This window comes from Pyrgilauda ruficollis, unplaced genomic scaffold (assembly GCF_017590135.1).
Source record: "Pyrgilauda ruficollis isolate IOZ18807 unplaced genomic scaffold, ASM1759013v1 scaffold2, whole genome shotgun sequence".
Classification (NCBI taxonomy): domain Eukaryota; kingdom Metazoa; phylum Chordata; class Aves; order Passeriformes; family Passeridae; genus Pyrgilauda; species Pyrgilauda ruficollis.
The window spans coordinates 25,901,582-25,919,951 of NW_024519206.1; the positions used below are offsets into that span (position 1 = coordinate 25,901,582).

Sequence of the window (18,370 nt, forward strand, 5' to 3'; positions counted from 1 at the left end):
GCAAGTCACACACTTCAAAATATTTATCTGATTATGTGCTTAAATTTACTGAAAGAACAATTTATCATACTCAGAAAGGTCCATCTCACCCAAATGCCAAAGCTAAAGACCAGTAGGAAATGGTAACAGCCCCCAGTATCAAAAGGGTAATGACAGAAATCAACAGTTACAAAAACAGAAGACAAAGTTTTTACTGTGCTGGTAATTTTCCTCTATTCTTTCATCTTCACCATGCATTTTAAAACAGAAACTCAGCCCCTCAGAAGTTCCCTAATAATTCCAAACCCTTCTATTTTCATATAAATATTTAATTGTTTCACATGTGTTGCCTCAATCTTCTAACTCATTGCCTGCACTGTTTTCTATTTTTACTTCCTGAGATGCACTTTCTTTCTCAGATATAATCTAAGCATGCATTTCAGCTGTGTCCAGCTAGTGAAACTAAGCAACTAAAGAACTGAAGAATTACTTAGCTGGTCTACCAGTGAGAATTAGCTACTTCCCTATTGAAAGATGAACTCCTGACTGGTACCTGACTGCTCAGAGGAATTAATACCTCCTCTCCTGTATTTGCAGCGCACTCACTAGTCCACACCAGTCCAAGTAGGAAAGGTGCTGTCACACCTTGGAAATGACAAACCACTGTAAAACCCCAACCACCTGAATGTTGAAGGATCATGCCCAGCAAGGTGAGTGGCATAATTCTACTGATTTCACTGGGTCTTGGTTCAACAACTAAAAGGGCTTATGTAATGAAGAACGTGTCCACATAGGAAACATCCTCAAAATAAAAGCAGGAAAGAGTGAAACAGATAATTCTATTGCCAAGTTGTATGTTTAAAAATATGTTCTGTCTTCTTCTTTCTGCCCTCTTGACAATGACTACCTATCACTGCTATTTTAAAATATAAAAATAATGCTGCAATAACTTATTTATGCACGTAATTTCAGTTTCATGAGTTTGTTCAAATTTCTATAGATCTGATTTTTTGCTGCTTACGTATAGATTTAGTTTCCTAAATCCAAGGACTCACAATAGGGAAGCTGTCTCTTACAAGCAATTTTTCTCATAAAACAAAAGGATAAACAAATTAATAAATACTTCATTTTAGGGAATTGCATGCATAAGGATCTTTCCAGTCTGATCTCTAAACCATCCACATGAAGCAGTACTCATTCTTGGCTAAACTCCGAAAAGGAGGTTCAAATTTCGTAGATTTGGAATTCTGTCACTTAGGCTTATTTACAACACCCTTCTCTGTAATTCATTTTTAGAGTTAACATGCAAACAATGAAAATTCCTCTTCTTTGCTGTTGCGTGAAAGATCATTCATGGGGTATCATGAAAGAGCCCCTTGGTCTAGAGGCTGCCCTTGCTCCTGAGACACAAGGCAGGAAGCGTTTGCCCCTGGGCCGGCCCGCGAGGGGACGATCTCTTGCCTTGTAATGTTTATAGCCAACACCATTTAACTAGCTGGCCAAAGTGTCAAAGCTGCTGCTTCTAGTGAGTCTCCTGAGCATTTGGGAATCACTGCCAAGGACTTCTAATCTGTTCAATTTCCAGTGCTCAGTTGCCAGCCTTTGATTACTGCTCTCTGAGAGACAGCAACAACCTTTCCTCCTCATGTATCTGACCTTACAATGAAATTAAATGTATTCTCCACTCAATGTGATTGCACATAGACACTGTACACAGCTGTTTTAATTACATTATGTTTTGCTACTCTTACTGAGAAATGAGTGTTTCAGAGGATGCAGTTGCTTTAAATCATGTGCTTTTTATCTTGTATGGGTAAGATAATCCAAGTTCTGAGTGGCAAGTAAGAGAGCTAAACTCACTGAAGACATGAAGAGAAAGACAGTAGGAAGAAAACAACAATATTTTTTTTCAATTAAACACATAGGACTTTATTCCCCAGATTTTGTATCCATTTAACATATTTCTACAGCTAGTATCCTGCCATGACATGTTTTTCATTAAGCTGTTTTAGAGTCTAGTTTGTTAATGTATTTTGCTTATTTGACCTCATCTTTGTCATATCATATTCTGAATACTTTGGCTTTCCAACATTTACCCTCTCTCCTCTCTCTTGCTATCACAACTTTTGCCTGTGTAAATAAAGTCTATTCTTCCTGGATGGAGCAGAGGTCTGAACTCGGGCTCTACAACAAGGGGTCAAAACAAAAAGAGTGAGAAATTGTTAATACCAAAAGAAGCTGTTTATCAGGGCCAAACTCTACAGCAAGTTTCTCCCTGGTCTTATTTCAGCAGCTTGCTTGTAGCTACAGAAAACACAAACCTCTCTACTCTATTCACCCCATACTGATGCAAAGCTTGCTCTTGGTACTGACTAGAGAAGCCAGGCAGCCCTCTCAGACACCCATTAGCCTGCAGGATTCTGGAAATTTAAGTCTGAGCCTTCCACTTACCAGATACATTCCTTCTACAAACTCACAGCATCAATCTTTTCAGAAACCTCCTCCAGAACAGCCTGAAGGCCCAGATGTTCACAACAACCCATCTGGGGTGTTACCCAAGTGGTAGTGGCTTTGCACTGAAAAAGGGTAGGTTTAGATTAGGTATGAGAAAGAAATTCTTACTGTGAGAGTAACAGATTGCCCAGAGAAGTTGTGGATGCTTCACACCTGGAAGTGTTCAAGGCCAGGCTGGGTGGGCTTTGAGTAACCTGGTTAAGTGAAAAGTGTCCCTGTCCATGGTGGTAGGGCTTGAACAAGATGGTCTTTAAGGCCCCAGATCACGCCATGATTCTCTGATCTGTAGAGCACCAGACAGGAGATGAACCCTTCTCATACTTTCCCCACAATATCAGTGTTTCACTTGGATAAGCACGCCCTTTGATGTGCAACGACAGCAGCAAGAACATGTCTGGATGCCATCAGAGAAGCCTTTAAGTTGTCCCTCTTGTATTTTGGGGGAGTTGTTACACTGATTGCTGCTTGGATGGGTGACTCAGGGGCTTGGGTGCGTCAGCATGTAATGCTGACCTGCTGCTATTAATCTTGACAGTTCACCTTCCTTCTGCACAGAAAAGATTTAGATATAAATAACCCACATTACAATGATGTGCTTAGTTCAGTGCTTTCCTGATTTGGCTCAACATTATCAAGTACTTCAAGGTGTGATTCCCCCACCCCACTGCAGCACATGATAAAAGAACAGCCACTGAACTGCCCTTCATCTGGAGACTCCTCTCTACAGCCAGACTTGAAGAACCTGAGATGTGAGAAGTTTTAGGCCCTCATTCACTAGCTTTTTCACGTGACCATTTCAAAATCATCCAATAAACAGGGAACTGGAGGAAAGGCATCTCTTTGCAAATTGTATGTGAAAAATTCATACTTAGCTTCCTTCCTATCTAAATGTTCCTGAAAAAAAGTAGCTTGGTTAATGCAAGTTAAAGAATGCAGGTAGAAACATCATTTAGTGATTGAGATCCAGCTTGATCATTTCAGTGTCACAAAGAGATTTCCTTCAGTTAAATCCACAAGGCAGGCAAAAACAAGGTTGTAGAATGAAATAGCCGAATCACTCTTAATGAACAGTGCTTACTGACAAAGGAGGCTGTAAAGAAAATTTAATTCTGAAGGGAAAGGAAATAACTTCAGTTTACCATCAGCCTGTCAACTCCTTTAATGAAAACTTTACATGTTTAATGTGTGCACCAGATAATTTGAGACATTTTTCAGACTGCTCCAAAGGATAAATTGTTACAACTAGATCAATGGTTATGTTTTCAGAGTACTCAGAAGAGTCATCCTGAGAGGCTTCAAGGTCCTTGGAAGATAATTTAATGGTGATTCCCCCCATTCCCTGCCCCAATCTCCACATATTGTGGTCTGTGAATTCACTACACCAGTCTCTCAGTCACAGCCTGTACCAAACACTCACTCCACATTACTTTAGAATATTAATCTAAACATGCCCTCCTACACAAGCACATTTAAACTCAGTGCTGGCACAATCTAACCATTGACAAGAGACTCCAAAATTCCAGACCATTACTTCTATTACAGTCTGTGTACTCTGGAATTACAAAAACTCCCCAGTTTTCAATCTTCTTAGCTATTCCAGAACACAAGGACAGTTACTGTAGCCAGCGATAAAGAGGCAACTCTAAGCTGTCTGGATGTACGTAGCCACAGGAATAATTAAGTTGATTCATTTTCAGGAAGCAGGATGAGAAAGCAGCTGTCAGAGGATTTAGCAGATATAAGCTCTGATACATTTTATCTCTTCATTTTTCTGCAGAATTTAAAACCCATTGCAAAAAAGTTTGTGTTGCTGTGGTTTTGGCTTGCTTTTCTTTCTTCCTTCCTTCTTTCCTTTTTGCTTGTGATTGTAATTTCCAGTATGAACCAAGATATTTTTCAGTCTGCAGAAAAGAGATTGAAATAATGCAATGGTTTTGATCAAGTTGAGCAGCCTGTTTCCACGCAGGATCAGTATCAGTATCCAGTTCAGCAGTGACTATCATTTTGCAGAACAAATGAGCACACCTAGCAGATGTGACGATGGTGCTGAGAGATAGGAGACATGACAGCAGTTCCTCTCAAGGTGTTTAACAGGTCCATAGCAGGAGTCAGAAAACCTGATGCTGTAGCAATACATCAAAGTGAAATCTTGTTCAGAGCCTCAGGACTCAAATAATTGCCTGCCCTCTGGTGAGGAAAAGAGGGAAGAGAACTGACCTTGCACTGGATTCCAAGATACAGAAGGTCAAGTAGTAAAGAAAGAAAAGGCTGAAGATTGAGTGGTCACAACTGTTTTACATTTCAGATAACTTGATTTTTCTGATTTTTATTTTCCCTTGACTAATTTTCCAGGTGTGGGAAAACAGACTGAAACCACACAGTTCCTGGGAAAGACTTGGGCTGAGACTACTCTTAATTCAAGACCATGGAAGAGGAGATAGAGGATTCTTTACATTCTTGTGAGAAAGATGGAATAAGAGCACCGGGTTGTGAGCACAAGACTAATGAACACTGTGAAACAGGTTGTGAAAGGGAGGCTGAGAAAAAACAAGGCAAGGATCTGAGGAGTGCCTCCATCTGATGTAAAAAAGTTCAGTTCCCTGCAAGAGATTCCCAGCTTTTTTTTTTTGGTGCTATTGCATGTGAGCACCTTGTAAATCATGTTCAGAGGAAATGGACCACTTATTGCTGAACTCTGTCATATTACATCCCTGAGCTACTCCACCTCTACAGGAAGGGTCTGTGGCCACAGCTTGACTTGGCCCTTTCCAAAAGCCTACAGAGTTCTGTTAGCTGCACTGATTATTTTTCCCCTGGATACACAGATCCTGATGGAGAACCACTGGATACCATGGAGGCCTCCAGTTCTCCTTAAACATTACTATTTATTTTCTCAATTAAACCCAGTAACAGTGGCAGAGGCTTTGGCTGGGAGCAAGAACCATCTTGAACTTAATTGAGAAAAAGAGAAAGAGCTGTCACAAAATTCCACTGGAGGGTAATATGGCTAAAGGAATGGGCAAGAAGATGATTTTTACAAGGAATGGGAACAGATTGGAGTATATAAAAGAAAATGAAAGCAAGCTAGTAGGAAAGGTGTTATAAATATGGAAAAGTGACCAGAGCAGGAACAAAGCTTCCAGCAGGGAGTATCAGCATGAGGAGGGAGGCATCTGGAGCATGGCTTGCAACAAAATAAATAAAAACGGGGACAAGTCTGAAGAAGAAAAAAGAGGGTATGATAGATATTGTATTTCAACAGAAAATGAAGGCTAAAGGAAAGAAGAAATGAGATTTGAAGTTCAGTTAAGTGGACACAAGAAAACAGAGAGTAAAATAATATGAGGGAAATTAAGTATTTCTAAAATTGTGGCTCAGGAAGCAGCTGACTAAAAGGAAATTTTCCTTAAGGACTGGCCTGAGGAAGTTGAAGATAAAATTAATAGCAACAGAAATGGAAGTGAACAGCAGTCCTTTACTAACTGGAAATGCGAGTGGGTTTAGAATAATCATGAAAATACATAGAAACAATGTCCATAATTTCTTCATTTTGATAAAAGACAAAGTGGAAGAAGTTCACTGTCTTCTTTCAGGACTAAAATCAGAGGCCACACAAAAATGCAAGGGTTCAATTCAAAACAATCCTAATCTAAACACACAGATCAAACATCATTTGCCTGGGTAATATTGGGCTGAAACAGGAATGACTGAAAGACAGGAAACCTCTTCCTCGCATTAAATATTTGCAGAAAACTATTTGCATCAGAAATAAAGATTAAAATTCTTTTCCTGTTTGTGCGTTGTGCCTTGAGGTAGACACAGCAAGAAATAAGAGCTGTGTGGCAATGTTTCTGCCCCAGTAAAATGATATACAAAGTTAATATGACAGTTTTGGTAAAATTTCTTGTTAGTTAATTGAAGTCTTAGGTCAGACAATATTACATTATTTCCCCCAATGTCTGACAACTTCCTTTGGCAAAATAAAACATGCACAAAATTATTTGTGGGTGGCATTTAATCCAGGGCTTTGCACAGACAGAATGTACTGATCTTCTCAAACAAAATGTTTAGTGAGGGGAGGGGGGAAGTGAGGAGATATTTGTCTCCTTAGTCATATACTAACATAATAATTAACATGTCAAATAATATGCTTGTAAATTCTAATGAAAAACAATATGAGATTTACCCATGATTAGGAACATACATTTGGGTGCTGCTTCCCTTAATTACATTAAATGGCATATACTAAATGAAAATTAACTTAATATATTGGCAAACTGCTGGTTCTACAGGAGGAAAACAAGGACAGGATTCTATCAGACAGCTTTTTTCCCCTAGGAAAACATAGAAATCAAAGAACTCAAGTCCTACATATTAATGATGAATAAAAAAAGACTCTTTAAATGGGTAGAAAAACAGGAAAAGTGGCAGAGCAAATTTTTTTAAAAAGTCAAGCAGAAGAGTCTGGAATCATTGCTCAGTACATCTGATAAATGGATAAAACTGTAAAAACAACACTACAGCTTCATATCTTCCTATCTCCTATAGCTGAGACAAAAACAAATAAAGGTGTGGCCAGCTGCAATGCTGGAAAGATCTCCAGGCTCCTTCACCAGCTGAAACCACCGTGTTGAGGTCCCTCCTGCCCTAGGTAAGAATGGCCACATGGGATTGCAGGTGGTGCAAGACTGCCACTGTCCCTGCTTGTGTTGTCCCTCTCCTTGTCTCCAGGCAGCTCCTGGGACCCTCCAGCCTAATTTCTAAATGGAAGGGGATTCAGTGCACCAGGTTCATGCCTTTTTAACACCAAGAGAAATGGAGTTCCTTAGTCACATAAGTGACCAGCAAATAAATCAGCTAGCACAAAGCAGCACGCAATACAAGCACAGCTTCTCTGCCTTTCAGCTGCATACCTCTCCTCCTTGCTAACCTTGACCCAAACCTGACAGACCTAGAAAATCCATCCAGTGTGTCCATGAATTCCACTTGTTTCCAGTAGCAAATTCAGCCAAATTTCCCCATGAACATTTTTCACAGAGAAGGAGATGTGCCTGTGAAAAATGTTCAACAATTAAACACTCTATATGCAAAAGCTCTGCAATTTTGCCAAGCTTGGCTAATACGTATGTAGTGCTTATGTAATACTTGCTGTTCCTTCAGCAAGTCCAAATGTTGGCTCACCACTCAAACAGTAAAATTTCTTGTTTAGTTAAAAGTATCCCTTCACATTTATTCTGTTACTTACATGAACAAAGGAAAACAAAATATAAATAGAAGCTGGAAGTTTCAGCTTTTGTTTTCTGTACCTGACATATAAAAAAAGTGAGGTTTTCTGGACCTCACTTTCCCATATTTATAGCACTCTTCCTACTAGCTTGCTTTCATTTTCCTTTGTGTACTGACATAAGTGACTTTCACCATTTCATTGCTACCTTCTTATTTTCTTTATTGTTTGTTTGCTTTTGGGCATTGCATTTTATTAGAAAAGTGAAACTTCCAAAATTTCTACCTAACAAAACCTAACATGAAAGATTGAAACTGTGGTTTTGGATTCAGTTCTTTGAATTAGAAAGCTAAATTGTATATTTAGGCTTTTCTGATGAATGCATAAACACAGTGTTTGGTATGCTCATGTTAGACTGTTTCATTCAGTCCCATTATTTGCATGCCCTTACAGTTAAGTGATCAGGCTGAGCATCTAGGAATTATGAAAAAGTCAGTTGTTCAGACGTGCCATGCCTCTGAATGAGCCTACATGTTATTTTACATCATAATTTATAAGAAAAGTAAGCTCTAATAATTTTTAGGTAAAGCCTTGTTTTCATATTCATGTCCCTGAAGAAAAGTGAGCTGACAAACGTGCCTACAGAACATCAGTTTTTAGCACATCTCATATTAATAACTGTTTCTAGTGATAATTGCATTGATTCCAGTGTGTGCCACAATAATGAAAATAGCTGCATGAAATAGCTGCATGATTCACAGAAATACACAAAGCAATGAAGAGGTTAAACCCATTGCAACTTGTGAGATGCTAGCTAGAGACACTACTCTGTAAATCTGCTGCTCACAAATTACTGACTTGACAGATCATAGTAAGTGCTGTCAGGACTATTACAGACCAAGATCTGCTTGGAACTGCCAAACGTACACAAAATGTGTATGTCCAAGAGAAAGGGAAAAAAAGTATTTTCATTGCCATTTAAAAATGTTCTGCAATAACTGAATAGTACCTTCATTAAATTCTGAATTTTTGCAGTCTAATCCAATGAGATTTCTGCCTCAGGTAGTTATATCATTACTGTGCTAGTCATATAAATAAGAACAACACATATTATTTTTCCTCCTGAGCTGTGGCAGGTAACCAAGAATATAAGGAATTCAACCAGACTATTCTTAGAAGAAGAAAATGCACAGATGACTTGTTTTGCCATACCTCATTTTAAGAACTGCAGTGGAATGGTTTATGGCTTCAGAAACCTGTATTTTTCATTGCTGCAAAGGAACAATCTTTTCTCCCCACAGATCAAAGGGAAGTTTTTTTGGGATCTACATGCAGTACTGGAAAATAAACTACTTCCCAGGACAGAGAGCAGTGATTTATATGACACCTAATACTAACACCAACAATTCAAAAGCATTCAGTCACCTCCCTGTGATTACAAAACCGATCTGCTAGCCAGGGAAGTTGGGAATGGAACAAACGACTCAGGTTACCCAATGCTTTGGGAATATGAGAGACTTCCACAAGCACAGGGAAAGGCACCCACACTTATTTGAAAACTTAACTAAAGACATATATCAGTAACCATCAGGACTGGTCCCATTGCTCCATCCCCTTCACTACATGTATAGGAAGCATCTGAAAAAAAATCACACATTTTTCTCCTCCAGTGAATACTATGTCAATACCACATTCTCAGTTTATTTTTTCCTTCTCTCCCTTTCACTCATATTAAATCAGAGCCAAAGGATTTTTTTTTTCCTCACAAAAGGATTAAAACAAGATTGGCTTCAAGTTTACTTCCCACTATTGATTTGAAACTACCAATGACATACACAGAAACACATCGATCCTGCCTAGGAGACTAAATAATGTCTTAAAATAGTGTTATTTCTAGTAACCAACTAGTGAGTTATGGGTGAATAAAGGCTTACAATCTTCCAGTAATGAGAGATCCTTTCTCTGATAACTTGAATGCTATCACTGCACTTTTTTCCACACTGTCACAAATCACTGCACTTCTTTCCATATTGTCATTAATCCACATTTCTAATCAGCCAGCAGACTCCTTCTTTCCTACAACTCTATAATTATTTACTTTATGTTTTTAGGCAGAAGATAAATTTAGAATTAAATGCAAGATATTTGTTTTCCCTTCAAAGGTTAGATTCAGATTCTGTGCACTCCAGACTGCAGCAGTCACCAAAAGAAAAAAAAGGCATCACACTCATCTTGCAACCCTACTGCCTATGTAGGATTTGCTTTGGTAAATTTGCTCAGGTCCAGAAAGAAGACAAATGGGAGATGTCATGCTAGAGTGAACATGGTCCAGGGGTGCAGACATGGTGTGTCCCAACATTGTTTCACGTGTTGGTGACAAGGAGACTAGAACTGAGGTTACAGATATAAGGAGGTTAATCCCCCTACAGATTTTTTGGCTCTATGGAGTAATTAGAGTGCAGAATGGCATGTGAGGCAACGACAACAAAAGTTTTTGTAGAACTTTGCTACTATTTTATCCTAGTTGAAGTCAGGCAGGAAGGGGGAGGAAACTCCTGTAAGGGAAAGATTGGTGGGAATGACGGAACTTGTGTTTCTGTGTACGAATGGTTCACAGAGACAATCTTTTAGAGGCAAGAGGAAACCACTGTGTAGAGGCAAGGCACACTAGGTGTTATCAGGGCTGTAAAGTCAGAGGAAGGAAATATTCAGGGAGGGAAAGGTGATGAGGGTCTAACTTGGGTCAGGTGAAACACATCTGGAATAAAACAACTGGGTGAAACACATCTGGAATAAAATTCTGCCTCATTTTTAGGGTAAAGGATGTAAGCATGGATGAAGCTGGCATCAACACAAAGTGGGCATTTTCTGTAAAACAAGATGCACCCAATCTTTAAACACCTGATTCTTTTGGAGACTCCCACACCCTCTGTCACAAGTCCAAAGCTGTTGAGAACAGTCAGCTGTCTCTGGCATTTTCTCCAAATGGACCACCCTTATTGCTGGCTTTTCACTGAAAAATTTGGATTGGCCATTATTTTGTGAGCAATCCCAAGATTGCCCAGCAGAAGGCAAATGACTGCAGGGTCATTGCCCCACATGGCCACACAGCCAGTTCAGCAAGAGCAATATTCCTATACAAAACCACTTCATGTTTTTATCTTCAACTGCCTGCTACAGGCTAGGATTTCCCTGACCTTCCTGGCTTTTTTCCTTCCTTTTTTTTTTTTTTTTTTTTTCTTTTTCTCTTTTTTGAGTTCAGAGGCATTCCCAGGAGCATACTAAATGAACCCAGATATCACCACGCAAGCCGCATGCAGAAACATGCAACCTCCTATTAGAGAGGCGGGCTGGGGGAAGCCTCATAAGGATGCTATTATAGTGGGAGAGAGGAAAACAGTAGCTCCCCATGGCAGCTGTGAAGCGGGCGGAGTGCCCAGGGGCCCCGCGGCGAGGGGCAGTGAGCGCAGCATGGCTGGTTTCCATGGAGGAGTGAGCCAGGGAGGCAGGAGAGGCGGCTGGCGGGAGGCGCTGCTGGCCGCTGGCATGAGCAGGAGCAATACCTGCTGTTATTTCACCTACCATCAACGCCCACGGCGGCAGGGGGCTCGCTTCAGATCTGCTTACAGCTTCTGCTTCCTCGGTCTCGTCTCCTCTGGGGGAGGACCGTGACTCAGAATACATCGTGCTGTGCCTGGCTTGGTGGGTTGCAGTGATTTAAAGGAACACAAACTGCTAGGCCTGGGCTTTAAATAAATAAATAACCTAGCAAAGCAACACAAGCCCAAAACTGACTGACTGGTGGCTTTTGGCACTCTCTGTTCTGCATGAAGGCTCTGAAAATGTCTTTTGCACATCATAACTCTTTGCCAAACTAAACATCATCTTAGCAGAGCTGGTGTTGCAACTCACAGGCCATAACCTACCAAGCAACAAAAGTGATGGCTACTGGAGAGACAGCCTATCCACAGCAGGGTTCTCCCAATTACTAGTATTTTTCATAGAGATAAAAATAAGAATCTTCAATGCTGATCCAGTACTGATCAGCATCACTGTATCTGAGCCCTGAATCAACATTTAGCCGGGGTGTGCATTTTCTACACATTGGAATACTACTGAATTAAAGTGATAGTAATTCTGATTTTCCACAATGTTCCCTTGCACCACATAAACTATTTGTTCTTGTGAAATCAGCATGCACCTGCCTCGTGTCAGGGCAGAAAAGAGTTCATTGCATTTAGTTCATGATAAGACCACAAGATCCTTCCAACATCTCTAAGTTCATTAGATAGAAGAACCTTGTGTATGTGAAAAGCCCTATTACAGCTTTGTTCCCATTTTGAAGGAAATATGGGGGGAAATGCTTCCTCTTAGAGCTTTTTGGAAAGGCAGTAAACCATTCCAGTAGAAATCTCAGCTAAGTAGCATCCTTTTTAAGACAAAAGAGCTCTGAAGTGAAAGCACAAAAGTTTTAAGAACAGCAAATGTCTTGTTGCCACATATGCAAACCCAACTCCTCAAAATTGCTACATGACGTAGCCACCTCTACAACCAGCAGGACAGAATCCAAGACAGGTAAGTATTTCATAGGGAAAACAAAATTCTAAAAAGTTTTCTTATAGAGTGTTCCCAGCAAACACTGCTCTTGTTGTATGTTCAGGCCTGCACTGCAACAAGGATGATTGGTGAGGAATCCTTGAGCTGCTGAGTACAATGCCAAGGTCCTTCCCACTACAGTGACAGCCTCCGGCCCTCCCTGATGTCACGCTCTTCACGCATCTGAAGAGCACTGCTCATAAAACTCACCAATTCTCAGTCTCTGATACCCCTGTAAACAACATAAGTGGCAACTGAATGTCTCACAACTATCTGCTGGCATTACTGACGGAGATAACACAGCACGTTTGGATGCGAGCACTTCCTAATGGTCAAAAATGCAACCAATGGAGTGGAGCTACAACCTCTGTTAACCAAGACACAGTGCTTTCTGTTGAGGAAGGTACTGAGGGGAAAACAAGCCAGCAAATTCCCTGATAGCACACTGCCTCCAGAGTTCCTGGGGACTTAGATGTTGGAGGGATCCTGGTCCTGGGTGCCCTGCACCTGAAGCAGAGTTGGTGGCCATGGGAGGCCAAGGCAGTAGAGAAAACTTGCCCAAACAGCTTGCCCAAATCAAGGCAGCCTTTTTAAACATGCATTATTGGCTCCAATGGCTGCAAAGAAGAAAGATTTAAGAGGGCTTGAGTGAAGACCAGGGAAGTGCTGCTGCTCTAACAGATTTTGCTCAGGCAGCAGTGCAAGCCTAACTTCACCGAGAGAGTTCCCTGTGGATGTGGAGAGTCTTCACCTAGGCACAAGTTCACAAGAAAAAAATCCCAGGTTTACACTGGTTTCCAGTGCTTTCCACTGCCAGGCGTTGCCTATCTAAATGAGATAACAAGAAGAGAAATCAGCAGGCCAGACTGACCCTTGGAGTTACTTTAATCAACATAATTACTGAGAAACCATTCAGGTTCCTTTAGGTTTATGTTTTTTGTGCTTCCTCCACAAAGTAATATAAAACTTGAGGAGAGAGAAACAAACCAAAGGATGGAAATATTTATGTCTGACAGAAACATTTGGCAAGTCCCACTAACACTGGACTTAAGAACCTGGTGACTGCTCTGCTCAAAAGTCAACACATTTGAAGAGACAGCAGGCAGTGGCCAAAAACCCATCAATCAGCAGTCTATTGTACACAACCCTTTCTATGTGTATAACTCTAGCATACAACAGGCTTCAATCTAAATGACTATTGCAATACTTCAATTAATTTGGATGGGTTTTTTCATTATCTCAAATTCTTGTCCACAAAAACAGTCCAGTAAATCTATTTTGAAGGGCTTTTGTATCATAAGTTAGTTTTTAGGGTACTTTATCTAAAGAAGTTGGATACTTCACTGAAAAAATACAGATATAAAATTATAATCAACCTCCTCCTCAAAACACTTTAAAAGAAACCTTATTTATTCTTGGATTTTTGGAAGACTGCAGCCTACATATTATTTGTCATTTTAATCTCTTTGGCCGATTTGATAATTTTAATCTTTTTTCTTTTCCTGCTTGTGCCTCCAGAATGACTTCTTAAAATAAGGGAAGCAACAAATGAGGAATCATCAATAAAAGAAAGCATCAGGAATATTTCCTCATTTTAAGACTAGAACTACTTAGAGAATCAGTAACAAATCAGCAAAAGAACATAAGATATAGGACGGCCTAGAAAAAAATTAATAATTCAAATAATCAGCTTCTAATGGGTTTTTATATGCCATTCAGGAGTTAGCTGACAAGTGACAACAGTTCTGTGCATATCAAATTTGCTATTAATTACAGCAAGTAGTTAAAAGAGGTGACTACCCAAGGACAATCTGTCAGGAAAATGGATGTGACTCCTGGGACAGGGGGCAGAGACCACTGGATGTGCAAACTTCTCACCCCACTAAGAAGCTTCCCTCTGTGTTCAGGTATCACTTGCTGCCCCAAACTGGGACTTGGGTGTTGAGCAGGCAGCACAAATCACAGCCAAATACAACTAAGCGAAAGGAGGAAAAAAATCCTATCTCAACACACAGCTTAAAAACCATCTCCCCAAGCCCAGCAACCAGAACAGGCTGCACATGGAAGCGCCACCAGCAGCTGAAACTCTGGCGAGGAGACTCGTGTGGGAGTTGTGCTCGCGCTCGCTGAAGGGCTGTGGGCAGGTGGGAGGAACCTCGCTGTGTTCGGGGAAAGGAAGACGACGAGAAGGAACAGGAGCCCTATTGTGATGTGCCTATGCTGGGGAACATAGAGGATGTAAATTAACATACTTTTCCCTCTACATCCTTCATGACTGATTTAAGAAGCCTGACAATGGGTAGTAAGTATTACTGGGGCAGGCTCTGAGGACATGTTGCTGAGGAACAGTAATACCAGGACATGGTGTCTCTTCAGGTCAGGAAGCCAATCTGCAAGGGTTGGGTTGTCACAGCTGCAGCATCGCCAACCATGCCTTGCCAGCCTCTGGATCTTTTACATCCAAACAGAACAGCCAGCAGCAGAGCCGCCAGGAGCCCTCCACACATTTCCTTCCAGCACTGTGACTGTCAGCATACCTAAGGGGGCACATGGCAAGCACTCCCCCTTAGAGATAAAACTTAGGATCGACCCCTCTTGCCTCAACTCTCAGCCTGACCAATCAAACTGCCATTACTCACTGCTTCTCTTGCAGTCCCAATTCCTCCTCCCACAAGGATTTGAGGTATTACAGTTAGCACCTCCAGCACTTCTGAAAACCCTGCTCTTCCCAGACTGTTGTTACTGCAACTACCAAATACATTCCCCCAACACATTTCCCTACCTGGGAAAAGAGGAAGAAAGATTCTCCACTGTTCACAAGGATGCTGAACACTTGCAAGTTGGTAGGAATGGATGTCAGCTGGAGCAAAAAGACCATGCATGTTCCCCATTGCAATGGAGGCTCTGGCTCAAAGGAATGGAAAAGCATCCATGCACTTGCAGACAGCAAGTGCTTCTTGCAGAGCAGCAGATTTTTGGGGCACAGAGGGTCAACCTCTGTTACTGGACCAAGTCAGAGCCTTTTAATTATGGACTCCTACAAGCAGCCCTCCCTTACTAAGGCGAATCTAACAGGAGCTGTTATCTAAAGCTAGGTCTGTTTGTTGAGCCCTTTTACTTGCCTTGTCCACCTCTGGCACTATGCTTTCCAGAGATAGTTTGCTTATCTTTGAGCAAGAGCCACACTTGGAACATGGCACACATACATAATGGCACTCCTGTAATTCTCCTTCCTGGTGTTTTTTTCTCCTTTAATATCAGAAGAAGCTAGCTGTGTTTCTGAATGACTGTAGCAGAAATCGGTGTGAGAAAGATGTGTAATTTTTTTTCCTTCTATACCACCAGGAATCACATTTTCAAATGCAAGCCCAGTGCTCACATCAGTTACACAGAACAAATGTGGCTTCAGCACTAAGACCTCTGATGCACATGCTCCCCTGCTGGGAAAGCCCTGTCTGAAAAGGTTTTCCTTGGCATACAGCAAAAACTTAATTCCCAAGAACTGTCCAATGTCTTATCTTACCAGATGAACTCAGCAGAGTGTGCGGCAGACTTTTCCTCTTTATTTTACATTTTCTACGTGGAGTAAAGCAAGTTTTAGGCTCCATTGGACAGAAAATAGTACGCTAGACAGGACAGACAGCTCTCTATTTCAAAGAGTTGATAAACCTGCATATCTCAAGGCATCTCCTTCAGACTTACTAAATTCACTCATTGAAAGGAGCAGATGTTAACTTTCCAGTTTCCATCTAATCAAAAGTGAAAAAGGGAGAAAGCTTTACCACACCTGAGATGCTAAAAAATTTGGCCAGCTGAGACAGCTTCTTTAAACTTTAGAGTACAATGAAAATGTGTCTGAGTACAGTTGAGAGAGAAATCTGTTCTGAGGAAGCACATTTCTCTCTGCATTTGCAGCTGTGCCACACAGAAGCCAAGATGGCACCTATGTGAGAGGCACAAGAAGAACCAGCTTTGATGGTATCACTTGTCCCTGCTCAATGATCTCTGACTTTATCCATCCATTGCAATTCCACAGGCACTGCAGCAAACAACTCCTTACAAGCAGCTTATCCTCCTTTATCCTACAAGGACAACTGATTAAACGATATTCCCAGGATCTTTACCGAAACAATAAACAATAGCGTTTTATTTCATTTCCACTACAAAGGAGTGAAACCCACAAACAAACAAAACTGGACATCAAGCCATCTCAAGAGAGGCACAGACTCAGTCTCAGGCTTGTAACAGGTTTCCCAGACAACAGAAGATGAGAGCTTTAAGGTCCCCTCTTATAGCTCCACAGGCCTGGAAACAAGGAGATCAAGGACACTGTAAGAATGAGATTCCTACCTTTAAGGACTGGCAGTGCTTACCTCAAGTCATGCAGAGTCAAAAGGTGTTAAAATGACAGCATTTTCACCAATGGGAATGTTAAATCATTCTTGTAGCTGTTTTACATCAGTTAGAATTAATCTTTCTTTCCCTATGAGCCCTGGATTTTTTGACTAAAGGTTAATCAGGCAGACTGCTTTTTAGTTGCAGGAAAGTATTTTTATACTTCCTAATTCACTGCAGAAATAAGATTTTTATAATACTGCTGACCTTCACAGAGTGGTATTAAGATTTTATAATCACTCCCATGAGTGGCCTGCATAATGAAACTGTGCCTTCATCTCTCCTGGACAGTGGGGCCATTGCAAGCTCATAGAGCCACTTTTATACCCACAACACACAAAGAGTGGGAGGTACATTTACAATGAATATGTGAGAGAAGAAGAGATGAAAGGACAAGGTTGAAGTGAGTTGAGCTGACTTAGGTGCTGATGGCAAACATGTGAAAGAGAGACTTCCTTACCTACATAAAGTACTGGTTACCCAGTTCCCACCGTGCTCGTGCCCACACACCGTGCACTATTCTTGAATTTATTCTTCTTTGCCTCTTGGGGCCTTCTGGTCCTGTTTATACATGGCAGCACCAACAACGAAATAATTTCCCCTCTCATTCCCCAGCCTAACCTCTTTCAGCACCATTTAGTTCTGCAGGAAAGCAGTCCCAAGAGTCATTCACTCCTTTTGACCTTCTTCCCTGTAGTTACCCGGGCTCCATAATAAACTTAACCATGGTAATACATCATTATTTTTGAGCATTGTTTAACCCATTCAGGTCCATCAATACTGAATTGCCATCCTGCATCCTACATCCGCTGGTGTGTCGCCCTGATTTTTTAAGATTTTCTAAGCCTTCTGATGTTTTCATTCTTGTATCAAACTTTCTCACATACTTTCTGTAAACAACTTATTGTTTTGCATTCTTTTATGAAGGAAGAGAAACTTGATGGACTGTTGGTTTGTCCAGTGTCATTGGAGAGGTGGCACTTTCACCCTCCAGTCCACTGTCACCTTTAGAAATCTATAAATGTTAGAATCAGAAAATAAACTTCCCTTTTTCCTGCCTTGAGAGCAACAGCGTGTCTGCATAGTGTTGTCTCGTGTCCTATAGTAACACTGGTGGCATTACTTTGGGTGCTTGGCAAATATGGCTGCTCCCAGGAAACTCAGAAAAAAATCTCCATCAAGACATTGCCACCAAGCCAGCTCTGATCATCACAGCTGACAAATTACCCTCTGATTTATTCTGTCCCAACAAATGTCTGCAAGGGCTGCCAGGAAGCAGAGACATTTGTTTAATCAGAGCCTCTGGAAAATTGAACACTTTTGATGCCTGTGATAGGTATCACCTTCCTCCCCCTCTCTTGCTCTGCTCCCCAGCCACGGTGCTAGAGATGCTCTCCTCCTCTGCAGCACAGTGAAGAACGGAATACAGATGAACAATTCAGAGCCCATAAATCCATCTTGTTTTACTTATTCTTGCTTCCTCCTCAGCTTTCCTCCCACTGCTGTCCCTTGCCACACCAATACACATACATAGAAGTACTGTCTTAGCTAGGTCAGCATGAATTTTTTTCCTCCTTTTGTCCCACAGTACATAACAAATTAACCTCATAAATATCAAGACTCCCACCATGCCCACTGCACCCTGGCTGCTGCTACATCATC

The 18,370-nt window shown here is 41.1% G+C and overlaps 1 protein-coding gene across 7 annotated transcripts in view; it reads right to left on the minus strand.

Annotated features, from left to right (window-relative positions):
- The window catches only part of ELMO1 (engulfment and cell motility 1), a 303,596-nt gene that overhangs the window by 29,884 nt on the left and 255,342 nt on the right, over positions 1-18,370 (minus strand). The window lies entirely within an intron of this gene.